Below are 16,526 nucleotides of genomic sequence, written 5' to 3'. Positions count from 1 at the left end.
AAGGATCATCACCACCCCTAAACCACTTGCGACTCATAACTATCTATATCGAGGTGTAAACACCATCACAAACGAGTGTACCTGTGCATGCATCTGTCAAAACAGATTCCATCAGATGGGAATGTTAACGTGCATGGACACAAGTGTCTGAAGGCGCGTCGAGACAGGGAGGGCTCAACAAGGCCAGATAGACGATGGTCCCACTATGGCAGCCCTGCATCACATAGCGCAGGGGAGGCGGATAGATTCCAACAAGCCCTGTACATGGCAAACCCTGTATCAAATCACCTGCCCATGCATCCATTCATCATTCCCTCATCCCGGTATAAAAACGCCTGAATATTTACTCACAAAACATTCGAAATTTCCATTGAGTCTGTGCGTTATGCAGCCTGCAAAATCCACAGTGCCCCAGCCCGTAATTCCAGTGTTGTGAAGTTACATGTATTTGGGATCGTCCGGCCTCATCGCCCACGTCGCTATTGCGCATCCCAAACTATTCATATCAATCATTGCTTCCTCGCCATGGCCCCTGTCTCAAGGACATTTAACAATAGAACGTTATATTTGCAGTCAGACCTGTGGGCATCTCCTCGCCGCTTGTTGAAAACCGAAAGCGCCGCCCTTCGAATTCCTCATTTGCAACATCACGTCGAAAAGGCATCTGTGGCCGTTTGAAATCACAAATTAATCCATCTAGTGCGGCTGTGTGTGAAAATGGCAACTGCCATCACCCACTAATGGGACGCCCCGCCCGTCGTTGCAACTCGGTACAGTGATGCATGAGGGCCCACCGTTACTCGAGTACTACGTTCCACTGACCCATCACAAGTCTGTTCGCGACTGCAAAGATTGTATGTGAAACCATGGGACCATAGCCGAATGTACATATCAACAAATGTTACACGGCCATCGGGTACAAATACATGATTACAATAGCAAGATGCCATTCCTCGAATTGCAGCGTCGTGTGCGGGACGTGCTCGGCCAAAGGGGAGAGCAGCTTGCACAGGTGGAATGAATCACCACAGGTGGAGGCCATACAGCCTGAAAACACATAAATTGCACACCCAGTCTCCTCCCACAACCACACCCACTCCGAAATGCTACCGGCAGGACTCGCGATGTTGGCCCTGGGGGACCTGATAGCACTGCAAGTACTCCAACTTCAAGAAGAAGACGAACACCAACTACAACCGGCCGCACGGAGGAGACGCAGGAGGAGGAGGAGGCCAAGGCAGGGCCAGCAAGGGCCGCCAGCACAGCCACTACCACCACGCAGGCAGCCCGCAATCCCACGCCTCCGAGCACATCCGTTCAACCTCACTGATGAGCAGATCCACACCCTCTACCGTTTGGACCGGGACACCATAGCCGCCATTGTGGACATGACACAGGCTGACCTTGTCAGCATGATAGATAGCCCAACCGCCATCCCACCCCTACTGAAGGTGGTGTCTGTACTCCACTTCCTGGCCACAGGCACCTACCAGCACACAGTCGGACAGTTGCATGGCATTTCTCAGCCACTGTTCTCACGGACACTATTGCAAGTGCTCGATGCCCTCCTGCAGCACGCAGACGACTACATCTCTCTACCACGCTCGGAGCAGGAAATTACCAACACAAAAGTGGGATTCCATGCACTTGGCGGCATACCGGGTTGCATTGATGCCATCGACTGCACCCATGTGGAATTGGTCGTCCCACATGCCATGGAGGCCCAGTACCGCAACCGAAAACAATTTCATTCACTGAATGTACAAATGGTGTGTGACTCCAACAGGATCATTACACATTGTTGTGCCAGATTCCCTGGATCAACCCATGATTCTATGGTCTTGAGGAACTCTACTATACCACGCTACATGGAGCGACACGCAGGGAACAGATCCTGGCTACTCGGTGAGTCTCATTTCATGCATGATGATGTGGGGTATGTGATGCGGCAATGACCTGGCAGGAAAGGGGGGGGGGTGTGCGTACGTAGCAATGGCATTCCACATCATACGTTTATCATCCATATACAGGTGATGCTGGGTATCCACTGAAGAGATGGCTCCTCACACCAGTCCGGAACCCACGGGACCAGCATGAGGAGGACTACAACCATGCCCACTCACGTACCCGTGTAGTCATTGAACAGGCATTCGGCCTACTGAAGACTCGTTTCCGCTGCCTCAGCAGGTCTGGCGGGGCACTCCTGTACCGCCATGAGAAGGTTGCTAAGATGGTCATGGCATGTGTCATGCTCCACAACATGTGCGTACGTAGAAATGTGCCCATGCCCCCTGACGCAGAACTGCAAGCACCTGATGATGGTCATGATGAGGGTGGGGATGTGGCAGCACCTCAAGGAGTCTGCGAGGCACCGGAGGGCCGTGACATTCGTCAGCATCTCATTGATGCATGCTTCTAGCACTCACGCCTGGTGGCTGACACATGGACACGGGACTCGTGGCACTGTGTGTGTCTGGTACATGCACAATATGGACTATACGCCTATGATGGCCTAGTACACAAAGATCATTGTTCACACATCTCATTGGTTGATCGTGCACTCTTTATGGCATATGTGATATCATGTTGAACACCCTATCGACCCGCCACCCAAGTGAGCCCAACACACCCCCTCCCCCCTCCTACCTCCCCCCCAAACACCAGTGTCCAAAGATGCTCATTGTCAGTGGGCTGTCGCTATTGCAAGCCCCCTCTGCGGGTGTCAGGGGCACCCCTGCCTGTGGAGCGCAGGTTCCTCCCAGATCTACGTTGGGGGCTGCCCTGGACGGAACTTGCAACGGATGATGTCTCTGCCTGCTCACGTCCATGCATGTCCCTAAGGGTTTGTGAGAGCTCAGTGAGCACACGGCGCACTGCGGCAAGTTCGGCACATACGTCTTTGGACGTCGCATGCAGTTCCCCCCTCAGGCTCTCGGTGCTTCTCTCCATTTGGACTCTCAGGCTCTCGGTGCTACTCTCCATTTGGACTCTCAGGCTCTCGGTGCTACTCTCCATTTGTGCCCTTAGTGTCTCTGTACTTCTCTCCATTTCTGCCCTGAGTGTCTCAGTTGATGTTTCTATGTCTGCCTTAGTGCGCCCACATTCATCGGCATGGTCCTTGAGGAGCGTGGCCAGTTGCTGCTGTTGCACGATTAACTGGTCGAGGGACTGTTGCCTCTGCTGGGCCATGGCCATTTGCGGGGGTGTCACAGAGGGGCTGTTGACCTCATGTTGCCTTGCCACAGGGCTTGTGGGGGATGGCCAGTCGTCGTCTTGTGGGTGCCCCTGGGTGGTATCCTCATGTTGTACGGGATGGGACAAACAGGGGGAATGGGACAGGTCATGGATGGATCTGACTTCGACATCCCCGTCTTCTGTGTCGGAGCATGCTGCCATCAATGGGGTGTCACCTATGGTGCTGCTGCCACCAGAGGCAGTGCCTTCTGTGGCATCCGTTGGGGGGACCTGTGGTGGTGGTGTTGTGGGCATGCTGGCTGCTGGGGTGCCTGTTGATGTCCCCTCCTCTGTGCTGCCACCTGTTGTGTGCAGCTGCCGTGTCTTGATGCGTGCAGCTGAGGTGGAGGGTCTTTGGCCGTTGGTCTTGGCCCTCTTTGCAGGTGTGCTGGTAGGGGTTTCCTGATGGTCGTCGTTTGGATCGGACCCTGTGGTGGAGTAAAGGAGGGCGAGGGTTATTAATGGGTCTGTGGGTATTGGAATGGCATTGTATCACATGCATTGGGGTGGTACATGAGGGTGATTTGGGTCGGTGCCTTGGAGGTGCTTTCATTTGTGTGTGGAGTGAGGGTGCAGTTGTTTGGCAGCCTGCAGTTAGGGTGTGCCTGCTGGACGTGTGGTGGGTGTTTTAGGGGTTTTTAATTATTTATGTATTTATTGTGAGTTTTAAAGTGCGCTATCAGGGCGATGTGTGTGGACGTTCTCCTGGACATGTGTTTCTGTTGCACTATGTGGACACATGGTACTTCACATGATTGGACATTGTGGATTTAGCATTGTTTTATCTGGCCCACCTACCTGAATCTTCGGATGTCTGCACTCCTTTCTCCATCCCTCCGACTCCCTCTATGCTCTCCATTCCGATGGTGGAGGCACAGATTTCTTCCCAGGGGGTCAACTTGATGGGTGATTCAGGACCTCCCCCGGTGGCTGTGGCAATGTTGCGGTTGGCAGAGAGTATGCTGCGGACGCGTATCCGCAGGTCGTCCCATCGCTTTCTGCATTGCTGTGGGTTGCGGGGTGCGGTCCCCACCGCACTTACCCGCTGTGCCACCAGAGCCCATATGGCCTTCTTGTTCGCAAGTGCCGTCCTGGTCATTTGCGTGGAGAAGACGACGGCAGCATTCTCCTGGAGGGTCTCTGTTAGCACGGTGAGTTCCTCACGGGAGAAGTGGACCTGCCGCTTGCGGTCGCACGCTTTCTTCGCTACTTTTCCCATTTTTCTTGGTTTAGCTAGGGTGGATGACGGGTTGGGGTGTGTCTCGGGGTAGTGTTTTTAGTGGTTGTGTGGTTTTTGTGGTTTTATAGGTGTACGGCGGGATGTTTCCCGTTCCGGGCCCATGTTTTTACTTCTGTTTCCGTATATTTCCGGTCACCGTACTTTCCGGTAGGCGCACTCTGCGGTGTCCGCTGTGATGGGTGGCGGTATTGCACCTAGGGCGCCGTACGGCGGCGTTGTGGGCCGTTTTGGGGTCATTTCCGCCATCGCGGACTTTGCACTTCCGCCATGCCGTGGTGCTCGTGCCCGATGGGTCGGAATGGGCCGCACTTTGCTCCTTCGTGCAATGGCGGAAACGCTATTTACGCTGTTGCGGTCCGGTCAGTCACTTTCCGCCAGGGTCGTAATGAGGCCCAATATGTGTTGTCACGATTGTTTGCTGCATTTCTGTGAAGTACTAACATTTGCAAACACAATGGGTATGTACTGTGTAAGTAAATGTTGTCAACACTTGGTGATAATTGAAATAGAATATTCATTGCTACATTTGCATAGCAACTTACACCAACTATATTTGAGAATTTAAATGGTCCAGGTAGTTCTGTATCTAACTGCTTTTTTTGGAGTTTGTCTTCCTTCTTTAAAGAACTACCTGGTTTACTTTCTCTAATTGATTCTTTTTTGTTTGTGGTACTTGATGAAGTATTAGTTTCTTTTACTCTCTTTGGAGGATTTCCAGTGACGTCCTGTTGCATTTCAGTTTGATTTAGTTTTCTTTTACAACGTTTTAGTTTTTGTGGAACAGAATATGTGTTTAGATGGGGAGTGTATAGTGAGCGAAGTCTATTATATTCTAAAATGCAAGGAATATCAGCGTTTACTTTACTTGCATCAAAGTTGATTAGAAATAGACCGTCAAGTGTACGTAAGCGTGATAGTGCTACGTAGCTCATGCCTTCTTTAAAGACTGTGTTAACAATATCTATCATTGCTTTGTCTAGGGTAAGACCTTGTGATTTATGAATCGTGACTGCGTATGCAAGAGTTAGAGAAAATTGTTCTCTGCGTACATACATATCTTTGAAGAGAAGGAATCTAGCTGTTGAGCATCCTATCCGTTTTACTTCTGAAAGTTTGTCAAAGAGTATATTGACAAACTGAATTTTGTTGTCACGTGGGTATGTTTGAAAGCCAACAACTGTACCCAGTGCTCCATTAACTAGTCCTTGGTCCACGTCAAGGTTACGTTTAAGCATTACTCTGCAATTTAAGGATAATTTTAACATCTTTTCTAAGCCTGCTGTGTTTGAGATTGATTTTTCTAAATTATTTAGTCTTGTTGTGGCTTGGTCACACATGGGAAGTGTCATACCATGTAATCTAGTTTGTCTGTGGCGCTAATTTCCATTATTGGTTGCATTTCTTTACTTAACATTATTTCATTGAATTTGAGACAGCTTGCAAGAGTTGGCATTAAGGCCATACAATTGACATTTTTGTGGGCTAATTGTTCCATAACATCTGTAGCACATGCATTATCGCCATAAAGTGCATTAATGTTCCGGGTTTTCAATGTTGCTTCTGCTTCTTTAGAAAGTATACCAACTCTCAAACTTTTTAAAATGTTGGCATAAGTGAGATCTGCAGATTGGCGCATGTTTTCTGTTAATTCTCTGTATTGGAAATGTTGCCAAAGGTTGACATTTCCAATGCTGCCAACAGTTTTACGGCAGAGTTTGTGCCCTAATGTTTGAAAAATAGGTTCACCTTTTACTGGTGTTAATTGAAGCAGATCTCCAAAAACAATAATGTGTTTTCCTGCAAAGAGCTCTTCGTAGTCTGTTTTGAGTACTTCTTGTAATCTGAGGTGAATCAAAGGTAACATCAGGTTGGAGACCATGCTCACTTCATCTATTAGTAGCATTTTCATTTGTTTCAATACTCTGCGTAATTCCATTGCAGCTTCTGCAGAAAGTTTGTAATAGTCTAATTTGTTCTGGGGTTCTACTGGTAATAGTAGTAATCGGTGTAATGTAACACCACCTATGTTGTAGGCAGCTAAACCTGTGGGGGCAGTGACAACAGCTGACAGTTTGTTGTTTGTCAATTGTTGAAGGAACTTACTAATGATTTTGATTAGAAATGTTTTGCCAGAACCAGCTTCACCACTGACGTACAGTAGTATAGGTTTATAATTATGGCAGGAACATTCTTTATTTTCATGTTTTACACCATGTGCAATTTGTTCTGTTACTTGTTGAAAAATGCTACTTTGCTCATTGTTTAGTTTTGATTGTAGTATAGTTAAGTCTTCCTTATCTTCATACTGACACATGGTGTTTTCTATTTCTATCATAGCTAATTCTGCCTCATTTGTTATTAGTGGTTCTCCCAGTGGTTCTTGGCTTCCTGTTATAGAAGGTTGACTACTGTCAGGAGTATCCTTATCTAGTTGGGCTTGGAGTTCTTCTTCATGTTGCTGTTCATTGAGCAACATTGTGTTGTACTGTGCAAAGTTTACATCAGTTATTTTCATTTGCTTTGAAAGCGTCTTCATATGAGTCATAGTTATCTAGTAATTGTTCTTCTTTTCTCCATGGTTTGAAGAGTTGTAGCAGGGACATGTAATATACTTCTTTATGTTGAGGAATCTTCAATGACAATTTGATATGATTAATTAAATTTGGTTTAGTGAGTTTAACTAAGCTGCCTTCACAGTCTGTCACTCTATATTTACCTGTTTTTTCATCAGGTTTCATATTATTTTTGTATGTGTAGTTTTGGGCTATTTGGTATAGACACATGTTTTCCAAAGTATTACTTCTGTTTGGGTAGTATGTGTCCAATAAATTGTTTTTTAAAATGTCTTGGCTGTTGGGATCATGTTTGGCTATTGTTTCTATATCTTCATATGATTTTAGAACTCTTTTTCTAGATTTAGCTGGACCAAGACTTAGCCATACTATATTTTCAGATTTACCATACAATGAAGTACCAGTTAAACGATCAGCTGCTTCATAAGATCCACATTCTCTATGGGTGAGCATTTTTATGCCCAAGCTGTATAATTTCTGAGATACTGTTTTATCTGATGACAGGTCATTCCAGAGGTCTTGGAGCTCTGTCTTTTCTGCTTTAGTTAAGTATGCTGTGCCATATCGTGCAACTGCAGTAGAATTGTCTGCAATGTACTGCACATCTATGTTTGCATTCCATAAGTGGGCAATGATTGCATTATAATCATTGATATATTTTTCTTCTTCTTTTCTTTTTATGTAATATGTATTTTTAGGTGACTTACCTTTAACACTGTGTCTAACTGAAGACATGAGGTTGTTTACTTGACCTGTATTTGTAACTGGTCTAGGGAGACCAAATCGGCATTTGGTGTAGTATTTGCCTTTGTTTTTGTATTTGCGACGACAATATTTTCCACATTGGTGTCTTTGAAATTGTAAAATGTGTGCACGAAGATCACTATTTGTGGCTTCTGATGGAATTTCACAAGTGACATATTTTTCAGTAAACTGTAAAACTGTGGCATCACTGTCTTGACCAAATTTAGGAGCATCTTTAATCCATAAAAGCATGTGGATATGTGGTGCTCCTCTGGCTTCGTATTCTTTTCTCCAAAAGAAGTGTTGCACTTCTGCAAGGGGAGGAACAGTTTTATTACAAATAAAATGTAGCATAGTAATGAAGCGATGGTGAAAATATCTTGAAACATTAACAGGGTCCAAAGAACAAAGTTCTCCAGGTGTTAGACTATCTATGTTTGTTTTGTTTTTATTTGATATGCGTAGGAAATCATGTAAATCTTCCCATGCATATTCTGCACAACTTAATGTAACAAACCAAGTGGATGGGCCAAGGTTTCTGATCATACAACGTACATCTCCATGACGTCGAAACCAGTACTCTTTAGTACCACGCATATTTGCTAATAGATTTGTAATATTTGATTGTAAAACCTCATCCATCCTTTTGTTGCACTTTCTCTAATAATTGTATAGCTGTCATATTTTGAAAGTGTGATCCTGATTTTAATATGTGTGCAACTCCGTAACATAAAGTTGCTAGTTCACTTTCAAAGAGTAGGTGGAATATGTATTCCACATTTTGTCTAAATCTGGGATCTTCAGAATACATCCGTAATGAGCGGTATTCTGAAGCTGATATTTGAATAGGTCTATCATCATACCTTCCTCCTTTGCCAGTAGGAAAGAGTAGAGGAAAAGCATGTGCTTCTATACTTTTGTTTGACGCATTTGGTAAGTTTCTAGTACATCTTGTACGGTGTCATTACAGTGCAAAGGATGAATTGTATAATGGTCTAAAGTATTTGATATTGTAGCAGGATCTAGTAGCTCAAATTGACCAGCTTCTTGTGTTTCTTGAATTATTTCAGTTGTATCTTTCAAGTTTTCTTCAATATGAATTTCTTTGTAATATTCATTATTCTCTTTAAGATATTGGAAGGCTTGTCTAACTTTATATAAATCTACCAGCTGTTGCCATATTTGTTTGTCTTTTGTAGGCACTCCATTTACTAATATAATTAAAGATTGCTGCATTGGACTTTGCACTCCTAGAGTATGCACATTTTCTTTTAGATTTAATGGTAAATAAACTACTTTTCCACGAATGCCTTTAACCAATTCAGAGGGAGGTAATTTTGCTGTTTTTGGTTGAAGGCGTATTATTGCTTGAAATGGGTGCACTGTTTGAATTCTGATGCTCTCATATAAATTAAGTTGTTGTAGAGGTTTTGGTACTGGGTATAATTTGAAATTATTTGTGATAGAATGTGAAGGAGTTTGGTTGTTGTCAAGTTTTGTAGTGCAATAACTGCAAAGTATTAAGGGCTCAGTTATTTCATATTTGTTTTCTGCTAGAAGGTAGAGAGCTAATTCAAACCATTTAGAATCTTCATTGTCTTCTATTTTGTATGATAGGTCCACAGTTTTTGTGTTACTTTTATAAAAAATTCTACGGCAACATACACATACATGGTTTGGTACTTCAGCTGATGTACTTTTAAATTTTAGTATTTCTTTTTTGTATGTGTTTAGCAAAAGGTTGCCATGTGTTGAATTGTTGCTTAGTTGGTTTAAAGCTAGTTCATTCTGTAAATGGTTTTCACTTCCAAAATATTTTTTCTGGATATAGTGAATTTCTTCAAGTAGGTCTTTTGCTGTACCATGTAGAGGGATGTTATTTAACTTTGCTAGTGCTAAAACAGGACTTTTAGCATAGTACAGTTTATAGACTAGATTTCTTATAGTTGAATGATGTGTTGATATCCTTTTGATATCATGGAAAGTGGTTTTACAAGTAGGTCCTGTGATGCAGGCCAATGAATGTCCTTGTAGTCCTGTGTACTTGTGCACTGGACAGGTATCTATATTTTGCAGTAATTTCATTTTGATTTTGTCTTTGCTTTTTATATATTTATTGAGGAATTGGTGTAAAGATTTGAAACATTGTTTGGGAATGTTACACATTGACGTGCATGGCCATTTGTACACTAGACATTCGGATTCAGTTGAATGGAGGGGTAATTCTAAGTTTTCAGGGCATATTTTTGTAAGGAGTACTTCTTGTTCCATTATGGAATTATTCACTTTTTCATAACCTCGACCACTGCTATTTATGGCAATTGTATTCGTTTGCTTTTGTTTGTACGCTTCTTCATTAAAATATGGTTCTGTGCTCGTAGAGTGATTCCATTCACCTCCGCAGATACTTAAGAAGTTCTTTCTGTTGACATTTCGCTTATTGAGAAGTCTTTTTTGTAATTTAGTTATTAGTTTTGCTAGTGGTTTCATTTTGTTTAACAGTAAAATAAATACATTTCTTTTGAAAAGAATTGCACTGTCCATCAATGCTTCTAAGATTAATGCCCTACGATAGGTTTTAAGCTTTGAACCTGATTTCTCTCCTGATTTTATAAGATTGTGAAGGACTTTGTGACGGTATATTTTGGCTAAAATACTTTTCTTGGTATGCTTACTTTGCACTATATTAAAATTTGAAGATGTAGTTTTATCTGTACTGATAGCTGATTTCCTGTTAATTGTTTTTTGGTTTGTTTTACATTTTGATAGAGGAAGCAAAGTTGTTGTACTTGAAACTTCTTGTGTTTCACTAAATGATTGTATTAGCTGTTTTGTTTCAACTTTTTTTACAAATTCTGCTAGAGATGGATGCTTATGTTGGACACCTTTATTTTCATTTGCTCTACTTTTGCGTTGCTTTCTACGGAGTTGTCTTTTGGTAGGAATTCTTTAGGGTCTGTTGAAAAAAATAAAGAAGATATGGGTTGGGGTGTTCTGGAATGTATGTGTGCTGTGTGCATGAATGTTTGAGTAAGATGATAAAGATGTATGTAATGGTGTCTGATTGTGCATTGGGAACTAAAACTAGTAGGGATAGGTATTCTTGAATTTATGTGTTACTAAACTGGGGTTCAGATGACAAAAAAAGTAAGCTAGTGGTGTGGAAAAGTACAAATAGTAAATCTAATGTATACAATTAAAACATTTGTTTGTTCTATAATATGAAAATTGTAGTGGTTCAGTTGGCTAATTTGTTTGTCCAAAAATAGAAATTTGTGGGCCATTCCGGCTGTAAATCGCTGTTTAAGACATGGAAATTTTTGGACAAAATGGTACAAAATCTCTATTTTAAGAAACCAAAATAGCTCGTATTAATGTTATAGTATATTTGATTAATAATACAAATATTATGGTGATATTTTACTTACTTTTTTTTTAAATTAACAGGTAACTTCTTAGTTTTTCTTTCTTCTTCGAATTCGGCTGCTTCTTTTCAGGAATCTGGTCTTCACTGCAATTGTAAAAGCTTCAAATTAGTAACTTTGTTTGTATACAGCACTGTTTTTAATTTAGATATTGATTTATTTAATTGAAATCCTCAGTGCCTTCTGTAAAACCATTAAACTACTTTATTTACATAAGATACATTGCATCAGTTCAGTACATATGATATGTTCTTAATGAACAAATTGTATTGAATGACTAACTGTAGCAAAAAAAAATATCTTTACTATGTCTTGTGAAATTTATAATATATTAGTGAATATCACTATTTCTGTAAGTAAACTGTTTTAGGTAATAGCGCCTCGATGTCATGTCTAATTTAAAGTAATTAAGTAAATAAATAAATAAAAACAAAAAATATGAAATTGTATAAGTATTTTTATAAAGGTTTAAACATAGATTGTGTTTGCATGCAATTTTGTTTGAATATATGTAGTCTATATATTTCATTTAAAAAATGTTAGTTTAACATGATTTGAGTGTGTGTGCATAAAGAAAGTAAAAAGTATAAAGGTTTATAAGTGATAGTTGATTTTAGGAAATTTAAAAAAGTACAGTAAATTCATTTTACAGATTTTACAAGGTAAAAGTCTGTTTGAAAATGTGTTCATCTACCATAGCTCTCAGCTCACACGCTTTTGGCGGGTGTCACACACCTTGTAAAGGGCAGACTCACCCGCCAAGCCTCCTGCACGCCCATTCATTCCAATGGGCGTCTCACCCGCCAAAAACAAAATCGGGTGATTTCACCCGCCTGTAAAACAAAAATGGTTGAGAGCTATGTCATGTACTATACAGAAAATATGCATACCTGAAGTTTGTGTTCATGCATATGGATATGCGTGGAGCTGCAAGTAGAAATCTTGAAGACTTGTACAGTATTTCTGGTAGATGCTGCTTGCCAATGATATGACACTTGTACTCAGAGAGATTCAGAGTACATTTGCAGTGCTGATCTATGATGATGCAGTTAGATGTAGAGGTCTTGAATGTGATTGGTGCATGGTCATGTGATTTTTGAGGTACATCCAATGAGGGAATGGCAGAGAGAGTGTAGTGGAAATGGTAGAAGGGCTATTCATGTTACGATATGTCCGCGGACATAGTTCACGGACATCGGGAGTTACATCCGGGGATTTTTGGGTTCAGAAGTCATGCAAATGAGAATAAGCACTGAAAGGGATTGGTCAGGAAAGTTTTGTGGGTGTGTTGTGCCAGGAGAGATTTTCTCAGATACTCTTTTTGCTGAGAGAACAAAATATAGCTATGGCTGTGTGTTTCAGAAAACAGATTGTTAGGATTTTAGGAGATTCGTGGATACATTGGTTGAAGGTGCATGCAGAAAGCTGTGGAGTAGCTGTAGATCTTGGATTCCCACATGTGGAAGTACACTGGCATGGAGTACGTGGAATTAAGTGGTTGGACTTGCTACCTCTCTGTGCTACTTTGGAGACAGAACAACATCCAGACATAATTGTAATTCATTGTGGAGGGAACAGTTTAGGACATGTGACTGGTATTTATTTGCAATTTGCTATGAAAGAAGGACTTAGGAAGGTTATGGACATGTTTCCTAATTCTCAAGTGATATTTTCATGGATTGTGCAGAGACAAATGTGGCTTCGTTCTTCTTCATTTGGTCCACAAATGGAAAAAGCAAGGCGCAATGTTAATAAGGCTGTTTGTGGCTTTCTAAGAGATTTTGGCATGTCTTCTTTTCACAATGAAAATATTATGTTTCATAGTACATACATTTTTCGCAGAGATGGAGTCCATCTTAATTATATTGGCAATCAGATTTTTCTGAGAAATGTACAAAATGCATTGCAACCTTTTTTGGAATTACAACAACGATTTTGAAGTAGATATTAAGCATTTACAATTTTTGACTTACAAACACCACCCAAAGGCTCTTTTCAGAGCCACCACTTCTTTCCAGAGAAAATTACAATGTTTGTGATGGAGTAGCAACCCAATTTATTTAATGTTCGCAAACTGTCCGCGGACTTCTAAAAAATACAAAGAGCCCTGCTTCATTTATTTTCACTTCTATTTTTTAACTGGGAAAGGCGGCTCTGAAAAGAGCCTTATTTTCTTTTTGATTTTTGTAATTTTGTATTTTTTTTGGTTTTTCAGACACGACACACTAGGAGAGGAGGGTAAAGGAGGGTGAAGGGGGGGACACCACCCACAGGGATAAGAAAGGGCGAGCTGAGAGAGGAAGATGTAGAGTGGGTTTTATTTGGGTAGTGAGCAGGTCTTCTCGTGCTCTGAGACGATAGTCTCAAAAGCACTCCGAAGTCGCCCCCCCCTGCAGAGTACTGTGTCACAGTACATACATACAACTGTGACCCTCGAAAGGTAAGGGTCATCAGCATTCTGTATGGCCTGTGAGGCAGCTTGAGAAAGACGCTGTCCCACAGAGGTGGTCCTTGTGGTGACAGGATCAGAAACAGAGGATGTAGTAGAGGAAATCAACCTGCTGCGTTCTTCGCAAGGTACAACCCTGCGAATAGCCCCAGAGTGAAATGACCTCAGGTGTCGCTTCATAGTAGTGGTCCCAAAGCTGTACTTACTGTGCTTCCCGTGACTGAGTATCATTTTGCACTCATTGCAGGTAACATGGTTCGCACAAGCCCTAGGACCATTCCCATGAATGGTAAATAACTGCCACACCCAAGACTCACGCCTAGTGCGGGTAGTAGGGATTTCCTCTACCTCATCTCATCATCCTCTTCTTCCTCCTCCGCATCCTCAGTCCTGTTCCCCTCTTCAGGCCCTTGGGGAGGTGGTGCTGGTGGAGGGGGTGGTGGTGGTAGTGAAGCAGGTGCAGCACCAAGTGGCAGTTCAGCAGCCAAGGATGCCATCTCGATGATGGTGTAGTCTGCAAGTGGCAGCAAAAATCACTGTGTTCTGAAGAATAGCCAGAAACACAATGGGAATAAGCTCTTGGGCGTGGTCTTTTATAGGGGTGCTTGTGCACAGTCCGCAGACATGCGCACTGTGCGCGGACAGATCGAACACATAAAAAGGATTGAAAGTTTCAAAAGGTATATAGAAACTCAAGATTGCTATGTGGGACTTGTGGCATGGTGAGATTTTATTGAAAAATATTATGGATTAACTGAAAATGTACTTTTAAATTGTTCGGGGACACGAACAGTGTCCGCATTTCAGGACACACGATGAGCGTGGGCGCGGTCATAGGATCCGTTTGCGAACTAGTCCGCGAAGGAAGCGCCTGTCCGCAGGACACCAAGTGCACGGAGATTGGTTAGCACATGCGCATTGATGTCCTACGGTCACTGTTCGGGTTCTGAAGTAATTAAAAGTGCGTCACACGTGAAACGAACATTTCAGGACACCGCGTGTGTTCTTAGAACAGGTTAAACTTGGTAGCGAGCAGTAAGGACAGATATAGTGTTCTTCAGGACACGTGTAATTTAGTTTATGTCCGAACATTTCAGGACACCAATTGTGTTCTTAGAACAGTTTCAATTGGGTAGCGAACACTACGCACAGGTATAGTGTTCTTCAGGACACCTCCATTTTCGTTTACGTACGAACATTTCAGGACACCAATAGCGTTCTTAGAACAGTTTGAACTTGCTAGCGAACAGTACCGGACAGGTATAGTGTTCTTTAGGACACTTTAATTTTTGTTTGTTTACGAACAATTCAGGACACCGCGTGTGTTCTTAGTACAGTTTCATGTTGCTAGCGAACACTACGAACAGTTGTACTGTTGTTCAGGACACATCATTTTCGTTTATTTACGAACATTTCAGAACAGCAATTGTGTTCTTAAGACAGTTTTAAGTTCATAGTGAACATTACGGACAGATATAGTGTTCTTTGGAACACTTTAATTTTTGTTTCTTTACGAACATTTCAGGACACCACGTGTGTTCTTAGAACAGTTTCAACTTGCTAGCGAACAGTACGAACAGGTGTGGTGTTCTTCATGACACCTCCATTTTCGTTTATGTACGAACATTTCAGAACACTCGCACTGTCCGCGGACACTTTTATTGTTTTTTTTTTAAAAACGGAAACTATTCACAATACAATACTTTATTTAACATATATTAATAATTTATGACAGAGAAGGTGAGGCAGAAACAGAAACAAAAACAGGAGAATTTGGGGTTTCAACATGATTGGTATTAGGTGAAGAAGGGATGGAAATCTCATCAAAACGTTTTGGATTATGGAGAGGGTTTGGGGATAATTGACTGGGATATGGTGAGGAGGGACAAGTACATGTGGGGCAATGGTATGACGTTTTTGTTTTAAAATGATCTTCAACAAAAGTTTTCAAATTATTAAAATTGGTCAACAGTAAATCAATTTTTTCTTTTATGTTGTCAAGCCTGTTTTCCATAACAGGTTCTTCAGAGGTAGTTTCTATTTTGTTATGCTCTGTACAAAAATATTTATATATGTTAAATGTATACAAAATAATAATATTTAAATGGTTTATATTATAAAGTGTTTACCATTAGTTTCACTATCTTGTGACATTTCTTCATGTGGGAAATTGTCCTCTAGCCATTCCAGAGTACTAGACATTTCTGTGAGAAAAAAAAATGATAATATGTTTTTTAATCTAATACATAAAGTTTATAAATATATGAGTAAAATGAAGTACACTTACTATTTCTGGTAAGATAAGTCCTATGTATTCAGTGGGTCTGGTCTTGTTCTCAGTTCTGTTGTGTCTGTGAGGTAATTATGTTGGAAGCCAATTTATGTTCTTGTGGTATATTCCATTTCAGAACATATTGTATTTAAATGAATGGTTAGTGTGTTACATATATGGGTTACATTTCTTAAGTATTACTATATATAATGTGTTTGTGTGCTGCTTTTTGAATTTGTTAAATGTTCCTATATTATGATATAACAATCAAACATACCCCACCACCCCCCCCACACAGTTTTTAGGTAGTGGTACTGTTCTCCGAACATGTCCGCGAACATTAAATAAGTTCGCGGACATCACGTTCATAAGAAGAGATCTAGTCAGTTCCATATGACATGTATATAAAGTCAAAGTCATTATTGTTAAGTTTTGCTACTAAAAACTATGAAATTCAGTGAAAAAACTTTGTTAAAGGGACGTTATGGTTAAGTTGCGCTACTAAAAACTTATGAAATTCAGTGAAAAAAACGTTGTTAAAGGTACGTTATGGTTAAGTTGCGCTACTAAAAACCTATGAAATTCAGTG

Source organism: Ambystoma mexicanum, chromosome 2p (assembly GCF_040938575.1).
Source record: "Ambystoma mexicanum isolate Mex_15411 chromosome 2p, UKY_AmexF1_1, whole genome shotgun sequence".
In the NCBI taxonomy this organism is placed as follows: domain Eukaryota; kingdom Metazoa; phylum Chordata; class Amphibia; order Caudata; family Ambystomatidae; genus Ambystoma; species Ambystoma mexicanum.
The sequence above is the reverse complement of the archived record's forward strand: the minus strand, read 5'-3'. Positions refer to the sequence as shown.